At 43.7% G+C, this 21,175-nt stretch overlaps 1 long non-coding RNA gene across 1 annotated transcript; it reads right to left on the bottom strand.

The window, feature by feature from the left end:
• Window positions 1-8,902: 8,902 nt before the first annotated feature.
• Window positions 8,903-17,271, bottom strand: LOC113929862. The gene is made up of 3 exons (XR_004820107.1): window positions 16,842-17,271; window positions 15,801-15,876; window positions 8,903-9,013 (listed from the first exon to the last, which is right to left on the bottom strand). It is a non-coding gene; the product is annotated as an uncharacterized LOC113929862 (long non-coding RNA).
• Between the last annotated feature and the right edge of the window lie 3,904 nt (window positions 17,272-21,175).

Below are 21,175 nucleotides of genomic sequence, written 5' to 3' on the forward strand. Positions count from 1 at the left end.
GGACGCTGGCGTGTCGCAGACGCAGCAGGCTATGGAGGCTATCTGTGCCCCCAGACAGGGCTCACCTTCCAAAAGGCAGGCTAAACGTGCAAAGTGAAGACACTCCAGAACAAGAAAAGATGTTTTGGGAGCCTTCAACATTTGATATGTTAAAAAAGCATCCTAATAGTCAAGTTGTGTTAGGCTTCCTGAGGTAGTGTTTTTAATTTCATACAGGCACAGGGTAACAAAACCATTAAGTGTTTAAAGCGTCTAAAGATCTTCCTTTGACCCAACATAAAATAAATACAATTGTAAAAATGATTATGAATACTCTGAACTATGTTTTTTTTTTTTCATTCTCTAGCACAGGTTGACCAAAGAGCTGAAGAAAAGAGGGGGTCTCTTCTGATTTCTGTGTGTATGCCTGGCTTCATTAGAAATAGCGGAGGTCTGGGGCGCCTGGGTGGGTCAGTCGTTAAGCATCTGCCTTCGGCTCAGGTCATGATCCCGGGGTCCTGGGATCGAGCCCCACATCGGGCTCCCTGCTCAGCGGGAAGCCTACGTCTCCCTCCCCCACTCCCCCTGCTTGTGTTCCCTCTCTCGCTGTGTCTCTCTCTGTCAAATAAAGAAATAAAAAATCTTAAAAAAAAAAAAAAGAAATAGCTGAGGTCTAAAAAAAGATAGAAGGAAAGGAGGGAAGGAAGGAAGGATGGAAGGATGAAATAGCGGAGGGTCTAGGAATATAATGAATTAATGGAACAAATATGTGTTATGTTATTACTCTGTGACAGGTCCTGCTTAAGGTGCTGGGGACTCAGCAGAGAACTCAGGGCTCAGTGCCTGTGGTCATGGAGCTTATGCTCCTATTGGAGACTAGTGATGTCTCATTACTGGGACTCCAGACCAATTTGTTTGTTAGATGTTAACCAAGTTAATCTGACCTTTATTGTCTGTAGTTCTTGGGAGCCAGGCCCAATGTTTCTGACTATCTCTGTTAGCATAGTGTATAATGTATGAATACTGTTCTCCTCCTTCCTCACCCCTCTTCAGAGAGAAAAGTCATGGAAGTTGATAAGAAGAGACAAACAATAACCCACAAACCCTCGTGACTTAGCTTAACATCAGTTGGCACCAAGTTATGGAACTAAACCATGATTTTTTTCAAAAAACAAAGACAAGAAGAAGTAACAGCGGGAGAGCATGGTGTATGCTCCTGGCAGTCACAGTTGACCACCATCTGTCTCCCGTTTGGGGAGACAGATTGCATGGAGCCAGATTTCATGTGGCCCCCCTCTGTGTACCTGATGCATTGAGATGGACATATCTTCTCCAGAACAAACCAGCTACTGACTGGTATGCAGTTGGACCTTTCAGAGTTTAAGCCCAGTTAAAATGATTTCAGAGGGTGGGAGGGAGAATAAGAAGAGATGCTTCTTTTCTGAAGGATGAGAGGTTTGATGCCAATGAGGCAACACAGGTTATGTCTAGGAGAGTTAGTGAGAAACTACGTTAGCTAGGAATTGGGTGATGCTCATTTTCCTCCCAGGAGTCAGAGCAAGATTTCTTTTCTTTCAAATTTATTTTTAAAGGAAAAGTTATATGTGTCCATAATTTCAAAGTTCAAATAATTTAGCAAGGCTTGGTATGATAAAAAAATATCCTGCAGTCCTCCCCCCAACTCCGATTCTCTGGGCGATCACTTTCACTCCCTTCATCTGGTTCCCTTGCTGTTTACTTCACTGTCTCTAAATATCATGTTTATATTGCCACCTCTTGTATGTTCAATTTCCAGTAATGAGATGAAGATTTAGCTCTTCCTTGTTCTCTACCCTAATTTCTGTCCCCTCATCATTCCAATATAGTTAGATCTTAATTTTGGTTAAATCAATATTCGGTGTTCGTATGTTTTACTCTCAAACAACATTTACTGCTGAACCATGTAAGACAGTATAGTTACTTTTCCTTTTCCACATCATATTTTATTTTTCTTGGCATTAGTAATTATTGTCTTTTTCTGTTTTGTTTTCTCTATTACTAATGAATCCCAGACTCTCCCCATTGACGTAAATCTTGTCTCAAGACTTTTGAACACATCAAGTGTTCCATCAGTTTAATTTCCTTGAAGGAACCTGTCTTGGAACTTCCTGACCTGCTCCAGGAAGAAGTATCAGCGCTCTCTAGCTGCCCACAGCTCTCATCCTAGGGGCCCCATATGCCATCAGCCTACAGATTCTCTTTTGGGTTGAATCCTCTGTTTTCCAAAATCAGTATCTTTTCTTCGGGTTTATGCCTCATTTAAGTGGCAAACATGCTCCCTGAGAAAGAGTGTGATAGAGATAGGCTTTTTTGAAAACCAACAGGTCTAAGAACGTCTTTATTCTATTCTAACGTGTCAATGGCTATTTGACAGCTATAGAATTCTAGGTTTGAATTAATTTTCCCTAAGCCTTTTCAAGAGTTTGCTCCATACCTTTCTAGCATTTGGTGTTGAAAATGCTGGAAGATGAAAATTTCAAGGCCATTCTCATTCTTGATTTGTGTATGAAATTTATATTCTCCCTCTGGAAGCTTGTATGGTATATTTTTAAAATTTATTCTGCTGGGCAATTTCCATCTTGAAATTCACAACTTTCATTCTAGGAAATTTCCTTGCATTATTTCTTGGAAGCTTTCTTTTTTTTTTCCCTCTGTATTTCTCAAATGCCTTATTGTTTTGATATTGAGCCATCTGGATTGGCTCTCTGATTTATTTATCGTTTCTATACTATTTTGCTCTTTTTGTTTTTATTTTCTCTTTTAATTTCTCCTACTGTTTTCCTGTTTTAAAAAATTCTTTTTAAAAAATATTTTATGTATTTATTTGTGAGAGAGAGAGAAACTGAGCAAGCTGGGGGTGGGGAGTGGCAAACAGAGGGAGAAGCAGGCTTCCCGCTGAGCAAGGATCCTGATGTGGGACTACATCCCAGGACCCTGGGATCATGACCTGAGCTGAAGGCAGAGGCTTAACTGACTGAGCCACCCAGGCATTCCATGTTTAAAAAATTCTAAGAGATATTTTTGCTCTTTAATTTTTTCTTATTTCATGGATGCTATCTTTTTAGTGATAGTAGCTCTGAGTTATAGTCAATTACATGTCTAATATTACTAATCACTTCTTCTAAGTTTCTTCCTTCCTCAGTGTCAGTTTCCTCCAAAGTGTTTTTCTTTTCTTTTCTTTTTTTTTTTAAGATTTTATTTATTTATTTGACAGAGAGAGACACAGCAAGAGAGGGAACACAAGCAGGGGGAGTGGGAGAGGGAGAAGCAGGCTTCCCGCGGAGCAGGGAGCTCGACGTGGGGCTCGATCCCAGGACCCTTGGACCATGACCTGAGCCGAAGGCAGGCGCTTAATGACTGAGCCACCCAGGCGCCCTTAAAGTGTTTTTATTTTCAATATGACTGGTCTCTCTGCCTTGATACTGTTTAATTAGGTAAAAAGTTGATTGGAAACTCTGCACACAAAGTTGGTTTTGTTAACTTGGGTTTTCTATTTAGAGTGACCTGGTTGGGCTGCTTCCTTGAAGATTCTCTAATGCTAGTTTGTTTGTTTGTTTTGTTTTTCTTCTTTGGATTGGTTAATTCCCAGAGAGACGGGATTGAAAATCTCTCAATTTCCCCTTTGAAGCATCTATGTCTGGCTGTTCATGTTCAGGGTGCTGAATGAGAGAAAAGGGATGTGATTTTCAACATTTAGAATGTGAAATTTTATTTAATTCCACTGTTTTCAATCTCGTTTCCCACCCTTAACTGTGGCTGGTGTCCCAAATACAGTCACTTAAAAAAAAGCCCCCCCCACACACACATTTTTCTAGTGAATAAATTACCAGCTTTCTGTGGGGTTTGGATAAGGCAGTTTCCCAGCTGGGCCAAGTGGTTGAGGTAGGTTTAACTGCTCATCTGAAAGTCTAGCCGCTTTTTAAAGAAGCTCTCCGCCAAATCACCCATTTGCAGCCTCATCTTAACTCCCACTTCCAGAGATATGAGGTACTGTCACTTTGCAGGTCTTTTGGGGAATTTGCCGTGCGTTTTGGGTTGCTTCTCAGTCCCCCCCCCCGCCCCCCCCTCCACCCCCCCTCCCCCACCGCTGACTTTGGATTCAGCTTTTCTGACTCTGTTATCACTTACCTCTTACTTGCTCTCCAGTTTCCAAAAAACCTTTTTTTTTTTTGCATTTGTCTTTTTTCTTGTTCTCTTTGTCCCTGTAGGTTTATGCTTTAAATGCTTTAAATATCCTTTAATCATCATTTTAAGGTTAGGTTTGGGAGAGAGGGAGCTGAAGTATATGTTCAGTCTCCTATTTTAACTGGAAGTCTCCAGAGCAGAGATTCTGAACAAAGGTCCGAGGACTCCTGGAAGAATCACAGATGTGCTTTGAAGGGCATCTTTGTATCTCCTGAAACCTTATGCGAAATTGTGTGCCTTTATGTGTATATTCCCAACCTTACTAACTCTGGAGCTTTCATCAAATTTTCAAAGTGATCTGTCCTCAAAATCTAAGTACTGTTTCTCCAGAGGCCAAGTATACATTACGTTGGGAAGAAGGTGGCATAAGCTTGAAGATACTCAAATTTAGGAAAATATCACACCAGCCTCCAACTTTTCAACCCTGCTAACAGTTGAAGTTTCAATCACTAGACTGAACAATCCTTGAAGACCAATTCATTCCTATTCATAGTTCTTGTCTGGGTCCTAAGAACCATGCATTATGCCTGGGGAGAGAGTACTCACATGTTTGAAATCATAGGTGGGAAGTAACTGATGAAACCTTTGAGATGATCCTTTCCGAGTAACAGACCCAAATGCCGGAAGGTCAAGTAAATGAGAACAATGAGCCATGCACAGGGTGGCAGAAAGTAGTGCAGAGGAACTGGAGGGCACGTGCCTGGCCTACAAGGGTCAGAAGGTACCCAGCATCAGCCCATGACTGCTGTGTGGGAAAATGAGCCCCAAATAAGCAAATCTTCTGATTTTTCAAGAGAAGCTGGAAATCTAGGTTTTTACTATGTGACACCTACTTGTCTCTTCTTCATTAAAGTAAAAGTAAAAAAAAATTCAGGTAGACCCAATTAAACACATATGCAGGCCAGATTTAGCTCCCAGACCACCAGTTTGTGATATCTCCTCTGCTCCAATCTTCTTTTGCATACTGGGAGCCCAGAGTAAGGATGCTTCCATGTCATTGTTGCCCAAGAGAAGGATCTAGACTGGTTCTTGGATCTCAGAGAGTAGCTGTGGGTCCTTCCTGTTTAAAAGGGTGGACGTTGGTGGCATTGGACTGTGTGTGTGCATGAGAGAGAGAGAAAGGGAGGCAGAGTATAGGGTGAAGGAAGGGAAGACTCTGGTGAAGAGATAAGATGAAGAGAGACAGTGTTGGCTTTGGTCCCAGTAGCTATACTTCTCAGAGTGTGATGGAAGAGTTATACAAAATTGGGGGGTAGGGTGGGTGGAGACTGGGTGGGCAACACTGCTGAGTAGAGTTTTGAAATATTTTAAAAAGGTCCAGTGCTGTCCAATAAAACTTTCTATAATGAAAATGTTTTCTGTATCTGCACTGTCCAGGATGGTAGCCACTAGTCACATGTGGCTACTAAACACTTGAAATGAGACTAATGCAACTGAAGAAGGGAGTTTTTAGTTTAATTTAAAAAGCCCCCTGTGGCTACTGGCTACTGAACTGGGCAGGACAGGATGAACCAGTATATCCTAACATGCATTACGTCTCCTTTCATGGGTGGCATGTGGATAATTATGACAGAAAAACATGTCTATTTTTGTAGCTACACCCACTCACCCCCTACACACACACACACACCTGCCCGGCCCCCCTCCCAACACACACTGAGCCCATGATTTCATGGCTACCGTTGCCTGGCGGGGATCAAGTTAAAAAAGGCAGTAAATTTAAGAAAAATGTTTAGGAAACATTTTTTAAAAAAGATTTTATTTATTTGACACAAGCACGGGGAGTGGCAGCAGGAGAGGGAGAAGCAGACTCTCTACTGAGCAGGGAGCCCGATGCGGGGCTCGATCCCAGGACCCTGGGATCATGACCTGAGCTGAAGGCCTATGCTTAACCGACTGAGCCACCTAGGCGCCCCTAGGAAACATTTTTAGTAAACATATTTAATAAATAGCATTTAGGAGGTATATACTTAAGGCAGTTATCATAAAGGTCATACAAATGACTGAAGTTTGGGAATCAAGGAGCTTTATAGATATTTACCAAATTGTGGTCCACATAGCACTGGTCACTCATGTTGTTTCACCATAAGAAGTATCCCCTTGACAAGTTAAATAAGTTTGGGCAGTTTTCAAAGAACTTTGTTGTTGTTATTGTTGTTTAACTGCGGAACTTTTCAGCGTCTCTTATAAGTTGGAATGAATGTGAATCTCCAGGAAAGGAATCCAGAATGTAGCATTTCTCACACCTATCGAACGAAGGAAGGACCCCTGTCCTGTTTTTTTTTCCTCCAGGGCCTCCATTGTTTTGATGGATGCTCATGTTCCTTAGAGCCTAATTTGGAAACAACAAGGCCTGGTTTTTCTCTATGGGTCAGAACGTAAGTATTTTAGGCTTTGTGGCCCTACAGTCTCCCTTGCAACTACTTCACTCTGCCATTACTGTGCAGAGGCAGCCTTAGATCACACATCAGCAAATGGCCATGGCTGTGTTCTTAGAACACAGGCAGTGGGCCGGGTGGAGGAAATGGTACCACAGCAGATACCTTGCCAGGGTCTAGTTCTGCCAACGGATAACCTGAATTTGACCTCATGACCTTGGAAGTGGAGAGAGTGGGAAAGGCATAGGCTTTGGAGTCAGGAAGGTGGAAGGTGAACGTGAAAGCCAGCTGTGCTATTGATAGTTATGTGACCTTGGGCAGGTCCCATGGCTTAGCCCTTCTGTCTCTATCTGGAAAACGAGAGTGATGGTAATAGTAACTAACATTGATTGAATATCCACCATGTGCCATGCCGGCACTCTACCAGGCTCTGGGCAGACCGGTGAGATGTTGGTCCTCATGGAGACAGAAAAATATGACAGACAGTAACTGCCAGGGTTGGAAGTATCCCTTTACTTGGGGTAAATTGTGGAAATAATACTTCAACTGAAAATATTTTTATTTGTTGGAGCCTTACCATGAGCCAGTTGCCTACTCTTAAATGTGCGATGTCATTGGAGATAAGCACTGTTATCCCCATTGTATAAGTAAGAAAACTGTGGCACAGGGACACCTGGGTGGCTCAGTTGGTTAAGCGACTGCCTTCGGCTCAGGTCATGATCCTGGAGTCCTGGGATCGAGTCCCGCATCGGGCTCCCTGCTCAACGGAGGGTCTCCTTCTCCCTCTGACCCTCCCCCCCTCATGCTCTCTCTCTCTCAAATAAATAAATAAAATCTTAAAAAAAGAAAAAGAAAACTGTGGCACAGAGAGGCTAAATATCTTACCTAAAGGCACAGAGCTAGGAAGGGGCCATGTAGGGACTTTAGGACTTTCTGACACCAAATCCCCTGCTCCTTCCTTTACACCCTACTTACCTCTTCAGGTACGTTGAAGCTCAAGTAAGAATATAAGTGAAATGCTCAGTTGACATATAGCAGGTGCTTATGAAGTGTCAGTCCTGCCCTTAATCCCACTCCTCCGAGTCGAATCCTTCAGGGTGACATTCCTGGAATCTTTGGGTTAAGCTGCTAGAGAGCGGGCCCCCAAGCCTTTATCCTGGAGAATGCTGTGGATTTCTACACTGAAACAAATCTATGTGAAATGGAAGAATCTACCCCTTTCTTGACTGCAGCCCAGCAAATGGGCAAGAAGTAGAGAAACAGATATCAGATCAGGGCAGGAAGAGATTAATCCCTCCCTAGATTCTCAGGTGAGCTCAGCAGAGCGTGTTGTTCCAGGGACCAAAAGCAACTGTTGGGCTAGGTCTCTTAAGACAGGTTTCTGAACCCTGCATTGCCCCTCAGCTCCCTTTCCCATTCTGGTGTGCTCCCTAATATCCTGCTCGGCATCTCCCGAGAACCGGTGCCTCAGAGATGAAAGCCAAGAAAATGCAACAAGCCATCGGCGGCGCTCACTCAATTGATTTTTACACAAAATTTGCCTTCATGCACGAAGGATGGAAAAATGATCCCATAAATAATGGATAACAAAAACAAATGCAGGGAGGAAATCAATAGTCACACACTTGATACCGCAGGGAGATGGGAGAGGAAAATATGGAGGCTCTTCCAGCTAAACGGCCCCCCGGGGAACCCCTTCCTAGCACTTCCTGCTGGGGAGGGAGAAGCACATCTTGCCCTAGCAGGCCCCCAGAGCCAGTCTACTGAATCCCTGGAGAGGGTACCAGGAGCCTCTGGCTTTCCTGGGTCTTAGTGAGGTCTGGGCTTCTCCCAAAGTTTCAGAGTCAGTCTCATGGCATTGAAACCATCTGTCCCTCAAGGATCAGCCTGATTTCCAGCCCACAGACCAGGGTACATGCCCTGGTTCTTTTCCTGAGCTGTCATTGGCCTCAGGAGCTCCAGAGGTCTTTCAGAGATGCCAAAAAGGCGGCCATGCTCTGTCTGAGATTCCTCCCTTGTTCCATTCACAGCAAGTTGCCCCCAGAGCTGGTCACTGGCTCTGGTGTGACCAAAGCCCCCAGAATAGCATGGGGAGAGGGCTTTGCATCCGGGTTCTCCTGTATGACCTGTGTGCTTCTTGGCAAGTCACTCAACCTCTCTGAGCTTTTGTTTCCTCATCTGTAAAATGGGGCAGGAAAATCTCTAAAGCTAGTAGAAGGGGATACAATGTGTATACAATGCCCAGCCTACAGTAAATGCTTAGAATAAGGTAAGTAGAGTCACCCTCAAATGACAGCTGAAATCTGGGCTGCCTGCTCACTTCCACTGATTTCCGTTGTCTCGTGACTGTGTGGGGGCCATGGCTCCTAATTAGTCTTCCTGCCTCTGGCCTCATGTCTCTTTGGTTGTTGCTCCTCATAGTTGTCACCGTTCTGAAAGACATGTTTGATGATGTCAGCCCTTTCTGTGGTTGTTGTCATCAATTTTCATTGTATTCAATTTATTTGACTAGGTGGTACGTTCACATGGTTCAAGTTGAAGACATGAGCATTCTTCCTTTGCTTTCTTTTCCCATCTCCCCAGCACTAGTATCACTTTCTTCTATATCTTTCCAGAGAAGTTTTATTAATTATAAGCTTGTATATATTTGCTTGTAAATATATACTTATGTATATGTATTTTCATGTGTTCTTTTTTTCTCAAGATGGTAGCAGACTATGCGTAGTTCTTCACTTGTCTTATTATACTTAATATATCCTAGTGCATTTTCCCTGTCAGTAGATAAGGAGTTTGCTTTTTATAAACAGCTGCCCACTGTATTCCATTCTAGCGATGTACCATAATTTATTTAACTGATCCCTCTTAGTGGAGTTGGTTTTTTTCTCCTCCACACTTTTGCTTTTACGAGCAACGTGGTGATGAGTAACCTGGTACATATGTAATTTCACAATACATCTCTAGGACAGATTACTTGGTGTGTAATGGCTGGGTCAAAGGAGATGTGCATTTTTACTTTTGCTAGGTATTGCCAATTTTTTCTCCATAGAGGATATGCCTTGAATGCAGCCGGCAGTAGAATGAGAGAGTGCCTCTTTCCCCACTCTGGCCCATACTCCCAGGGCATCTGCATGGATACTCTGTCCCAAACATTCAGAAATATCAATGTTTCCCATCATGTCATCCCATTTCCCAGCGGCCATGACTCTCACATGCTGCCACTCTGCCTGGGAAATGCCATTATCCTTCAAGTCCTCACTTGATGCCACTTTTTCTGGGTCATTTCCCTGTGCTCCTTAGGTGGACTCAGTCAGTAGCTCCTTCCTCTGTTCTCCCACACGGCACACCGTTTTCACAGCACCTACCACATAGGTCATACTTGGTTATGGACTTACACTCAGGGCTCACTCATCTGTGTGTTCTCAGTGAGAACTAGGAGCTCTGAGTTACTATTTACTGGGTGGACGTGCAAGATACTATACTAAACTCTGTCAGGGAAACAATGAGAAAAAAAGCAGGATTCCTGCTCTCAAGGAACTTGCAGAATTTATTAGAATTCTCTGATTCTGGAAAAGTGGATACTTGGTCATTTTAAATAATTTCTATAGCTGTCACATGGACCTTGCAGTGAACAGAAGTGAGGGAATGTGTGTGTGCCCTTGAGAGAAGACAATACACACACAAGCCCATTCCCATCTTGAATGTTTTCCTCCCTCCCTCCCACTTTCTTTCCTTCCTTCCTTCCTTCCTTCCTTCCTTCCTTCCTTCCTTCCTTCCTTCCTTCCTTTTAGGAACAGGTAAGGAAAAAATGGCTTTGCCAAAGTAAATGGGAAGCTTTGAAATATCAGGTGCATGACAAAAACACACTGTCCTACTTTCTGCTTCTAAGAGGACATATTCCACTATAAGACCGAATCAGATAGATCTGAAGAAGAAGTGAGAGCAAGTACAGTTTACAGACCAAGCCATCACAATAAGGTAAAAGAAAAGTTACAGGAAGGAGAAAAAGTTGATATGAGAATGAAGCAAATACTGAAAAGTTAAGCTTGAGCATGCCAGGACCAAACACTTAACTAGAAGAGAATTTTGAGCTGCTCATTCTCCTGACTCCCCGATTTGAAACCCCAAATCTATCAGAGGAGCTTGATCCTTAATGTGGATTATTATTTTATAAATTATTAAGAAGAGCAATATCTCTCCATTTACTGAATGTCATAACAAAAGAGATAGGGGGAAAACCAAGACATTGCCTATCCAAAGAGCCTAGCATTTGGACAGTGTAAAGTCACTAAATAATTCAGCAGCTATTTGAAAGTATAGTGTTTTGTAATTTTGACAGAACCATCTTTGTCTGGCTCTCTGTAGCACAGAATTTTAAAAAGATGTTCGCCTTCCTGATGATCTATTTCTAGGAGAAATGGGAGTCGGGTAGAAACGCTGGTCAGGAGAAAGAGGGCTGTCTAATTTAGAGGGCCTTGCGTTTACTCTGATTTTAAACTTTCATGAGACTGCTGAGGGTGAGGTCTGACCAGCTTCTAGTACTGTCTCTGATTTCTTTCTCTGTGCCCACACACTGGTGCTCTAACTAGACATATCTGTTTCCCGTACACCTGTGAAGAGGACAGCCACTGCCCATGTGGCAACTGTCCCATATTGCCGGGAAGATGAACGGAGGAGCAAGCCAAGGTAGCCCCGTTAACTCTCCTAGTATGGCTGGCATGCCTGGTCCGGCCGGTTCGGAGCAGCTGGAAACACAACTCAACAACAGCTGAAAGACGCTGCACCGGGAGAGGACAGGGATGGGGTGAGGCAAGGCGCACGCATGAGGGCTGATCCCACAGGAAGGAATCAATTCATCACTCTGGGGGTGGTTTTGTGTAGGGCTGACCTTACTACAGGGAGGATTTCAGGCAGTTTGCTGTGGTCCATAGAACTAAAGAAAGCATTCAGAGCATGACTGGAAGGCAGAATAGCATTATAGGTAAGAGCGCATTTGGGTTAGTCTTTAGGTTCTGCCGCTTGCTGGCTCCGGGTCCACGGGCAGGGGCTGTCATCTCTGTGTGCCTCAGTTTCCCACCAGACACAGACGATCATCATGCTTACCGCCCACGGTGGCTGTGAGGATTCACTGGAAAACAATGTACTGTAGCAGGGCAATGCCTGACTCAGGGTAAGCGCTCAATATGTGTCAATCTACTCTTACTCCTTTGCCCTTACTTCCTTTGACCCCCAAGAACTGGGGTAGGCACGTAGCTAGTTACAGAGAACAGAGCTCTGTGTTTAATGTGGCTATTGAGTGAGGGCCTCTGCAAGTACTTATTGGCAAGACAGACTCCTGTGGATGAGTTATGTAAGTGGCATCCCAGAGGTCCCGGCATGGATGCAAACCAATTAAGTTAAGCACTTACCGCAATCACAAGTGCAACTCATAGGTTTAAAAGTGGGAAGAGAGTATATGTGAACTTGGCTTTGCAGTACTTTGCTTTGTCAGATCTATTAGAAATATAGCCCGTGAATTCCTCACCCTTGTTCGAAATTCTGGAGCACTTTTTGTCTAATGAAGTATAGAATTCTGGATCTATTTGTTACTACTGTGCAGTCTTGTACATCTATTTATATTCTCTTAAGAGGGTATAGCTTTTCTTATCCATTCAATTTCCTTATCCATTAAAAAAGTTTTAGTACAAAGTAAAATCACCCCAGCAATTTTGAAGCACAGGGATTTAATACTGGGAATTAAGTACTCACAGAATTGTTGTAAGGTCTGTAGTTGAGCATGTAGGAATGACTCCCAGAATATTATGGGAGCTATGGCCTTTGTAGCAATCAGACAGCTCACCTCTGGAAAAAGTGAGGTCTGGAAAACACCATCTTGGCTGCTATCCAGAGACCAGGAAGGTCTTCCCTACCAATGCGGTGTCCAGTCTGAACGCCGGACCACGAAAACCACCACCACTACCACTGCCTCCGGAAGCTGGAGATGAGACATTAGCATCTCTATACTTTCTCTTGCCCGTTTGAAAACAACAACCATAGCAGGAAATTACCTTTCACTTCATTTCTGCCTTCCAAATCTTGCTCAAGTGCATCTCCTTCATGAAATCTCTCTCACATCTAGAACCCTAGCTGCAAGGGATTCTGGAAATGACCTATTAGCTTTCTAGCCTCTTAAAAGCAGAAAGGTACCTCAAAGAAGATGGAAATTGATGTGGAGTACTGACTAACCATATCCAGCCCAGAAAATAATAATAGTAACTATGTTATGGAGTTATTGTGGGATTAAATTAGATAATAAAATGATTTGAAGGCTATCTAGCAAAAAGTAGACAATCAAAAATTAATTATTTCAAACACTGCTACCAAAGTGAGATTCATTGCTTCATCTTTTAAAAAGACCCAAAGGGAGTCATTGTTTCTTCAGGTGCCTGGCTGAATTTCCTGTGAGGATGGGAGAATTCTCCACCTGGCTCAGTGGCCTCACTGGCTCCCTCTTGGTGACCTGAGGTCATAGCACAGGTGTCTACAGAAGCCCTCCTTCCTCATCTGTCAGTGCTCGAGGATACCTTTCCAGACCATTCCTCCTGTTTTCCATCCAAACCCCTCTCTCTCTATTCTGGACTCTACAGTTCCCATCCTGTTCGTTCAGGCCAGATTTTGATTTCTCTGATTGCCTCTGTCATAGTGGGACCTGAATAGAATGAATTGCTTGGCTTGGTCTCAAGTTTCATCTCTGACGCATACTGCACCCACTTCACACTCAGCCCAGGCTTAGAACCTTGTACTAAGGATAGAGCCTAAGACCGCACTTGTCATCAAAGAAATTATTATTAGGTAGAACCTGGAAGACAGTACTGGGAATTCCAAGATAAAGTTCAAACCAAACAGGCTGGTCTAAGGCAAATACATAGAGAAAATTTATCTTCAATGTCTTCCAACCCGTGTTTTGTTGTTGTTAAGTATTTCCCACTTAAATATTGAAATTAAACAATTGCTCTTTTATGGAACACTACATCAAGAACTAATGATGTAATGTATGGTGATTAACATAACAATAAAAATTTTAAAAAAACAAACAATTGCTCTTTTACTTGGGATCATAATGGACATTCTCTACAAACCTTGTTTGTTCTACATCTCATTTTTTCCAGTGTCTTGTAAAATGGCTAGCTAGCTCAGGAATTCTCAAGCCTATTTGGGCCTCAGCTCAGCTCAAATGAATCTGAATCTCAGGGGATATGGGTGAGGTCTTGGCAGCAGTTTTTAAAGCTCTCCAGAACCAATAATTATAATGTGCAGCCAGAGCTGAGAACCACAGGATTATCTAAATCGACAGTCTAACTTGAATTCATATGTCGATGGGTGCAAATGTCTTAATATATTGCCCCAACTAGGGCAGTCCTATTTTTCTTTTATTAGGACTGTTTCCAGGCAATACCATAACTCAAAAAGCAAATTCATAGTTGCATCTTTGGGCCCCATGGCAAGATGAAGTGATAGATAAAGTTTTGGGGTCAGGACAATATTTTAGTATCCCTCAGGTTATACCATTCAGGAAGGTGACTTTTCCACCTATGCACAGAGCTAGTTGTAGCAGTTAATATTTTCATTCTTGGTAAAAAATAATTTTATTCTATGAAATGGAATTATATTTTTTTCTCCATTCTTCTGTGTAACCCTGGGCTAACTACTTAACCTCTCTGAATCCCCATTTCTTCCTTTGGTCAATAGGAATAATAGTAGTAACCACCTGAGAGAATTGTACTTTGACAATTATATGTGACTGATGACATGTGTAAAGTATCTGGTACATTAGAGGTGAAAAATAAATTCAACCTATTACTATTATTGAATTATCATTTATTCATTGGTGTAGTGTTTAGAAGCTGTTTGAAAACTAGGTGATGTCAGCAGGTAAACAAATTGGACATGCTCAGGTCTGTGACCAATGGAAGGAATTAAAACGTGTCCTCTCCCTTGGAGTACTACTTAGCATGGAATAACCTTATTGGAAATTTCCAATAAGGATGGTTAAGTTTAGTGTTACCTGCCTGACTTGTTTATCCAAGTTGAACTCCTGCTTGTAAGCTGCAGGGCCAATGAAATAGGTAACATCTGCTCCATAACTTTTCATGTGAACTGGATTCCCAGAGTTTGTTATATGAATAAGGCCAACACAGATGCAGGAGAGAAGAGGTAATGGAAAATCCAAGATGTTCTAAATACCATATGTTCACAACTGCATGAATGACAGTCTTGAAAATTGAAAACAATTCACATGTAACCATACAAAAATGCCAAAGTAGACTATGGTGTGTCTGCTCATCAATTTAATGAGCCTTAATGAACGCTTAACATGTGCCAGGCACTGAGCCAATGCTGTGAAGAAGAAGATAAGCAAGACATAGACCCAGCCCTTCAGAGGTCAGAAACCCCTAGGGAGACTGACAAATAGAGATAATTATTAAATAGTACTATTGAAAGTAGTGGCTTCAGGACTATTTGATAAAATTGAAAAAATAAAGTTATTAAGTTGAAAATGTAAAATACAAAGTGGCAAAGAGAGTATCATTCCTCTTGATATTAAAATATGCTCAGAAAGGACCAAAAAGAAATACAGTATTTAAAAATGACAACTATAATTTTATTAAGGTGATGGTATTATGGCTAGGTTTTTCCCCTTCTGTTCTCTAGTTCCCAAAATTTCTCTACTTTTTTATTTTTTAAAATTTTTAAAAAAGATTTATTTGAGAGAGAGAGAGAATGTGCGTGTGTGCATGAGCAGGGGGGAGCAGAGAGAGAGAGGGAGAAAGAGAATCTCAAACAGGTTCCCGGCTGAGCGTGGAGCCCAATGTGGGGCTCGATCTCACGACCCTGAGATCATGACCTGAGCTGAAATCAAGAGTCAGACGCTTAACCGACTGAGCCACCCAGGTGCCCTCTATTTTTTTAATATATTATTTTCTTAATGAAAAATTTAAACATAAAACATCTTAAAAGATATCCTGGAATACAACAGAAATGATCCGTCTTCTATCTCTTTGCTACCTCCAGCTTCATATCTGCCTCAGTTTAGTTTTCCCGAAAGCAACAACCGAGACACGAGCTTGGGTGCAGGTGTTTTCTTTGGGAGGTGACCCTAGGAAGGCTGGCTGAAAGAATGAGGAAGATGAGACACTGGGAAGAAGAGTCAAAACACATGGCATGTCCTTGTGAGCTGCTTACCATGGAGCGATTGGAGCACAGCCTCCCTGGGGATCCTCTGTGGAACCACGTGATCTGTGCTTCAGCTGAACTGTCCCTATGAAAGATAGGAGGGAAGGTGGTCACTTATCCACTGACTCCTTTCCCCAGTAATTGAGGATTGCTCTTGGAAGCTTGGACTCTCCCCAGCGTCCCAGCTGGGCTGTGCCAGGACTAAGTTGCTGTCCTTGGCCTTGGCAGAATAGCAGAGAGACACCAGAGGGGTTGCTAGACACTGATTGTGAGCATTGAGCTATCCAACACCACACTGATATCAGGTGCACAGCAGGCACGGGCTGGCCACGCAAAGCTGCAATATTCAAACATGTCTCAACTTCCAGGCTCTCTCCCCACTTCTGTTCAGAGTGTATCAACAACTCAGAAACCTGGAAGGCAGGTCTATCATAATTGGGAACAGCAGAGAATTGGGAATTGAGAACAAATGCAGCGAGTACCAAGTTCTTACAGATCTCAAGAGGTTGGAATGACAGACCACATTTAAAGATGGAATTTAAGCAATGAGCAATGAAAGTTAAAAGTGTATACATCGCTCCAAACAAGCAAATGCAAAGGAAAAGGACTGGAAACCATGACTTACCGAGAAAATCTCATGCAATAGAATACACTCGTGTTTGAGTTAAGCCTAAACAGAAAATAGGAACCAACAGAAGTTTTATTCCATCTTGCACTGCAATGTGTGCACTGAAGAAGCAGGATAAAAGACCCATGTGCTCTGAACTAGCAGGGATGCTGGGCTCGGTTGTGGGCACCCCCCTTCAAGTGAGGCATAGACCGAGTGGAATGTGGGTACAGGAGAATCACCCAGGGCCGGCCCCAGTGGGGAGGAGGCAGAAATCATGTACTCTGGGCTAGAGAGACGGAGGATGTTTAGCCAAGAAGGAGGCAGGAGGGAAGGGGGAACATGAGTGTTTACTTCAAATGTCTCAGAGGCGCTTGAGGGGAAGCAGTGGGAGGTGGTGTGGCATATGGTAGAGAGAAGATGGTATAGAGAGTCAGACACACCTGCCTTGGTTGGAATCCCATTCTGATCATTCTGATGTTAACTCGCTGTATAGACTCCGTCAGGTCATCCATAAAATGAAAATGCTAATGATACCTACATCACACGATTGTGTGTATAGTAAATGAGATGTGTATATCAATTACTTAACACAGTACCTACCCACATATAAGAGCTCAAATTCTGATGATAATTAGAAAGTTACAGAAAAGAGGAATTAGACTTGGTCTCCGTGGCTGCAAATTACTGAACGAAGACCACTAGTTCAGTACTGATTTGATCCTAGTCTGTGTCAGGTCTCTGTTACCATCAGAATGCCCCCCAAATTGTAGAGGCTGCCTTTGGAATAGTGAGGTCCCTGACCCTGGGTGTGTGTGGTCAACCGGATGGTTTCTGACCAAACCCTCAGAGGAGATTCAAGAGCTTTGTAAGTCTTCTACGTCTGGGGTCTTCACTGGGCCTTCGCTGGCCCCTATGCCGGGCCCAGAGTCACCAGTGGTGAGGGTTTCCATGGAAACCATGAGGGGCTCAGAATTCTATGTCTGCACACTGCATCCCAGAGGAAAGAGACAAGCAGTGAAGCAGTATCCTCGGTAATAGTGTGCACTTTTTAAAACTGTCTAATTAAATATTAACCCCAGAGACAGAGCATTAACGGGTCTCTTATGTAAACTTTGTGCATCTCATAACCATCCGGGAAAGGGGCTTAGGTAAAGCACTCCCACGAAATTAAATCTATATGCCTGTCTCCTTCCTCCCTGCCATCACTGACAAATAGCACACAGGGCTGCCCTGGGGCCACCACCCTCACGTTAAGGCCCTTCCTCGGGTGCTTGCCAGGGAGGATGGGGCAGGGCCCAGGGCCAAACCTGACACCATCTTTGACCCTTTCCTGCTTTCCTCCTTACCTCCTACTGTTTCTTCTGTCTCTGGAATCCCCAAGTATTGGATTCTTGCGAGTGGATATAGGCAAGAGGCAGAAGAAGTAGTGGGGTGCTTAAGGAGAGAACAGAGGTGTGTGGGAGACAGGAACATGTAGTGAAGCCACTGGGGCTCAGGGGACATGGGTTTGTGCCTTTAGTTCTGTGATCTTGGGCAAATCCATTGATTTCTCTGGCTCTGGGGGGAAATGATTTGTACTACAGCTCACTGACATCTTCAGCAACTTTTTTGAGCAGCTCTTGTGAGCCTGGGATACAGTGAAGGAAGAGAATGGTTCCTGCCTGTGAGGAGTTCACAATGGAGCTGAGAGGGTCTCTGCCAGGGGTCCATGGATCCCTTCAAGGTCAAGGAACAGCCTTCAGAGCAACTAAAAAACCCTTGCGTTTGCACCTTAAGTTTGTGAGGCTATGTATGTGTTTGAGTGGCGTGGGTTCTTTGCTTTCACCAAGTTTGTACAGGGATCCTTGGCCCTCCAAACAACCAAGAATCCCTGGCCCTCTTGCATCTCTTCCCAAACCTCGGTCCCTTGTGTGCCCTTTGTCCATATCTGCATTTCACCTGAGCACAATTTTTCTCTAAAATAAAACTGGATGTAAGAGTATATGTACTTTAGCAACACTTGCCATGAAATTGTGAGTGTGGGCTTGAGGAGTGAGATTCTCTCTCTCTCTCTATCATCTCTGTCTCTCTACTTACCTATCTACTTAAAAAAAAAAAAAAAACCCAAAGCTGTTAAATAAAGGTCTCCTTAGCATACCACCCCAGATACTCTCCATTACCACGCTACACATCTCCCCTGTGGCATCTCTGGGAAAAACTGGTCCAGTGGTTCCCCCCAAAACCCTTCCAGCTGTCGGTTCCTTAGGAGCCTGCCACCCACCTTCTGTCACCTGCTCCACAAGCTCCTCTGTAGCCAGTCAAGGGGCAGACATGAACAGCCCTCCTCTCCCTCCACACTCTGCTTTTGAGATCAGATACTGTCCGAGGCTGCTGCAGAACCCCGGAGACATCCGCAGACCTGGCTGGCCGTGGGGGGACCCTGAGCTTCCCCCTGGAGCATCCCCTCTCCACGACCCGGGGCCGTGCGGCTGGCCTGGGGGCCGCCTGGCTGACTCTGTGGTGAGTGACAGGGGCTGGCGGCTGGCTGGCGGTGAGTGGAAGCGGTCCTGACACCCGAGCTGCGTGCAGCGCACTAATTACACTGATGTGGGGTCTGGGCCGTGCGGTCCTTTGCTCAGAGGAAGGATGCGATGCAGGCGCGGGGAGCGAGCGGCACTACAGAGGAAACAGGGGAACAGCAACACCCAGGCGCATCCATAATTTATAAAATGCCAGCAGCAACAAAGGCAAAGAGGGACCAGAACCACGAGAACAGAATAGCACAAAGCTTTTTAGTGGTCTTTTTCTATTAATGTCAGATGGGCGACCGTTTTTCAAGTGGGTGGAAGGGTTCCAAGCTCCCCCCCCCCCCAGTTCAGTCACAAAAGCTAAATGCTGCCATTTACCCCTCCTCTCCCAGCTTTATGGAAGAGCTGAGCTGTCCTGTCAGCCAAGGGTACTGTTTGAGGGTCAAGTGGGCATCTGATCCTTCCCGAGAAGCCACCTGCTCTTTCCAGGGAGTTTCCTGCAGAAGAATGAAACCCGGCTCCGCTCTCTAGTCGTTCTCTTGTCATATCCCGGGCAGTTCAGTATTTGTAACATTTGTTGAGGGTCCAGCAGTGCAGAGCTTAAGGGCGTAGGCTCTGGAGCTGGGACTCAGCAGCCGTGAGATCTTGGACACACCTACTTACTACTCGCTCTGTGCCTCAGTTTCTTCCCTTATAAAATGGAGATGATAAAATTATCTCCCTCTTGAGATTATTGGGATATTCCGGAATAATGTACATAAACTTACCCAACAGAGTATGTGGTGTGTTGGTCAGCACAGAGCCTTAACACTTTCCGGGTGCCTCCAAATTCCACCTTCACTCTCTGCTCTTGGGGTTCCTTAGAAGTGACCTCTATGCTGTGGGTATCTGAATTTTATGCATGCACATTACAAACACGGTTTTTGCTATGTACTGTAAGTATCCGGGAACATCTTTATGTTTTTGAGATCTGTCCATTTTGCTCCATGCCCTGCTGGCTCATTTATGAACTGCCGTACAGAATCCCATAACCAATTTTTCCAATCTTCTATAGCTATTCAAAATGTATAATAAATTAGGCCTTTCTATTCTGCTGCTTTGCGAGGCCTTACTCTGTCTAAACTTGCCTCCACTCTTCCTTTTTTTTTTTTTTTTTTTAGTTTTTATCTTAATTCCAGTTAGTTAACATCCAGTGTAATATTAGTTTTAGGTGTACAATATAGTGATTCAACACTTCTGTGCCTTACCCAATGCTCATCACAAGTGCCCTCCTTAATTAATCCCCATCACCTATTTCCCCCATCCCCGTGAGTGTCCCCCCCTCCCCTCTGGGAACCATCAATTTGTTTTCCCCTCCACTCTTTCTTTTATGGATTTTCCAGTCAACTTTCTAGTAAGGAGCCCATGCTACACCCCCAGAAGTATCTTTCCCACTGGATCAACATGTCTTAAGCATGGGAAGTAAAAAAGAAAAAAATTCTTGACCAATACTTTCTTCCCACACATTTTCTGCAGGCAAGTTTTCTCTAAGAGTCTCCTCTTGAACCCAGCAGCACCTCAGAATCAGGGTGTCTCTTAAGCCTAATGTATCTTCCTTATGAGCAACATAAATCATTGAGTACCAAAACTGGAAAAAAGATCTTACATATTAAGCAGGGAAAAAGGAAGTGCTCTCAGTTAAATTGAATATTAGCTAATCACGAAAGAGCTTTACCAATGTTTTAAGATCAAAGGAAATTCAAGGGCTCAGTGCGTGGCATTAGGCCTTAAGAAAAAAATCGCTATAGGAAAGAGCTAAAAAAGACAAAGCAAAACAAAAATCAAAAAGCAACCATGTAGGGTGACAAGAGGAAGAGAAATTGATGTCAAAGCAGCTATCCATCCAGAGCTAACTTGGCATCATTGAAATTTAGTTCAGATGCAAAGATGACTCATTCCCATGTGTTTCCTGGGTCTGCTACAGAAAACTACCACACACTGGGTGTTCTGAACAACAGAAATTCATTGTCTTCCCAGTTCAGGAGGCTAGAAGTCCTAGATCAAGGTGTCAGCAGGGTTGATTCCTCCTGAAGCCTGGGAGGGAGAATATGTTTCAGGCTTCTCTCCTAGATTCTGGCGGTTTCCTGGAAATCCGTGGTGGTGGTCCTTGGCTTGGAGATGCTTCACTGCAATCTCTGCCTTCATGTTGGTGTTCTTCTTCTGTTTATGTCTCTGTGTGCAGATTTTCCCTTTTAGTAAGAACACAGTCCTCTTAACCTGATCATCTG

Source organism: Zalophus californianus, chromosome 5 (genome assembly GCF_009762305.2).
Source record: "Zalophus californianus isolate mZalCal1 chromosome 5, mZalCal1.pri.v2, whole genome shotgun sequence".
Taxonomy (NCBI): Eukaryota; Metazoa; Chordata; class Mammalia; order Carnivora; family Otariidae; genus Zalophus; species Zalophus californianus.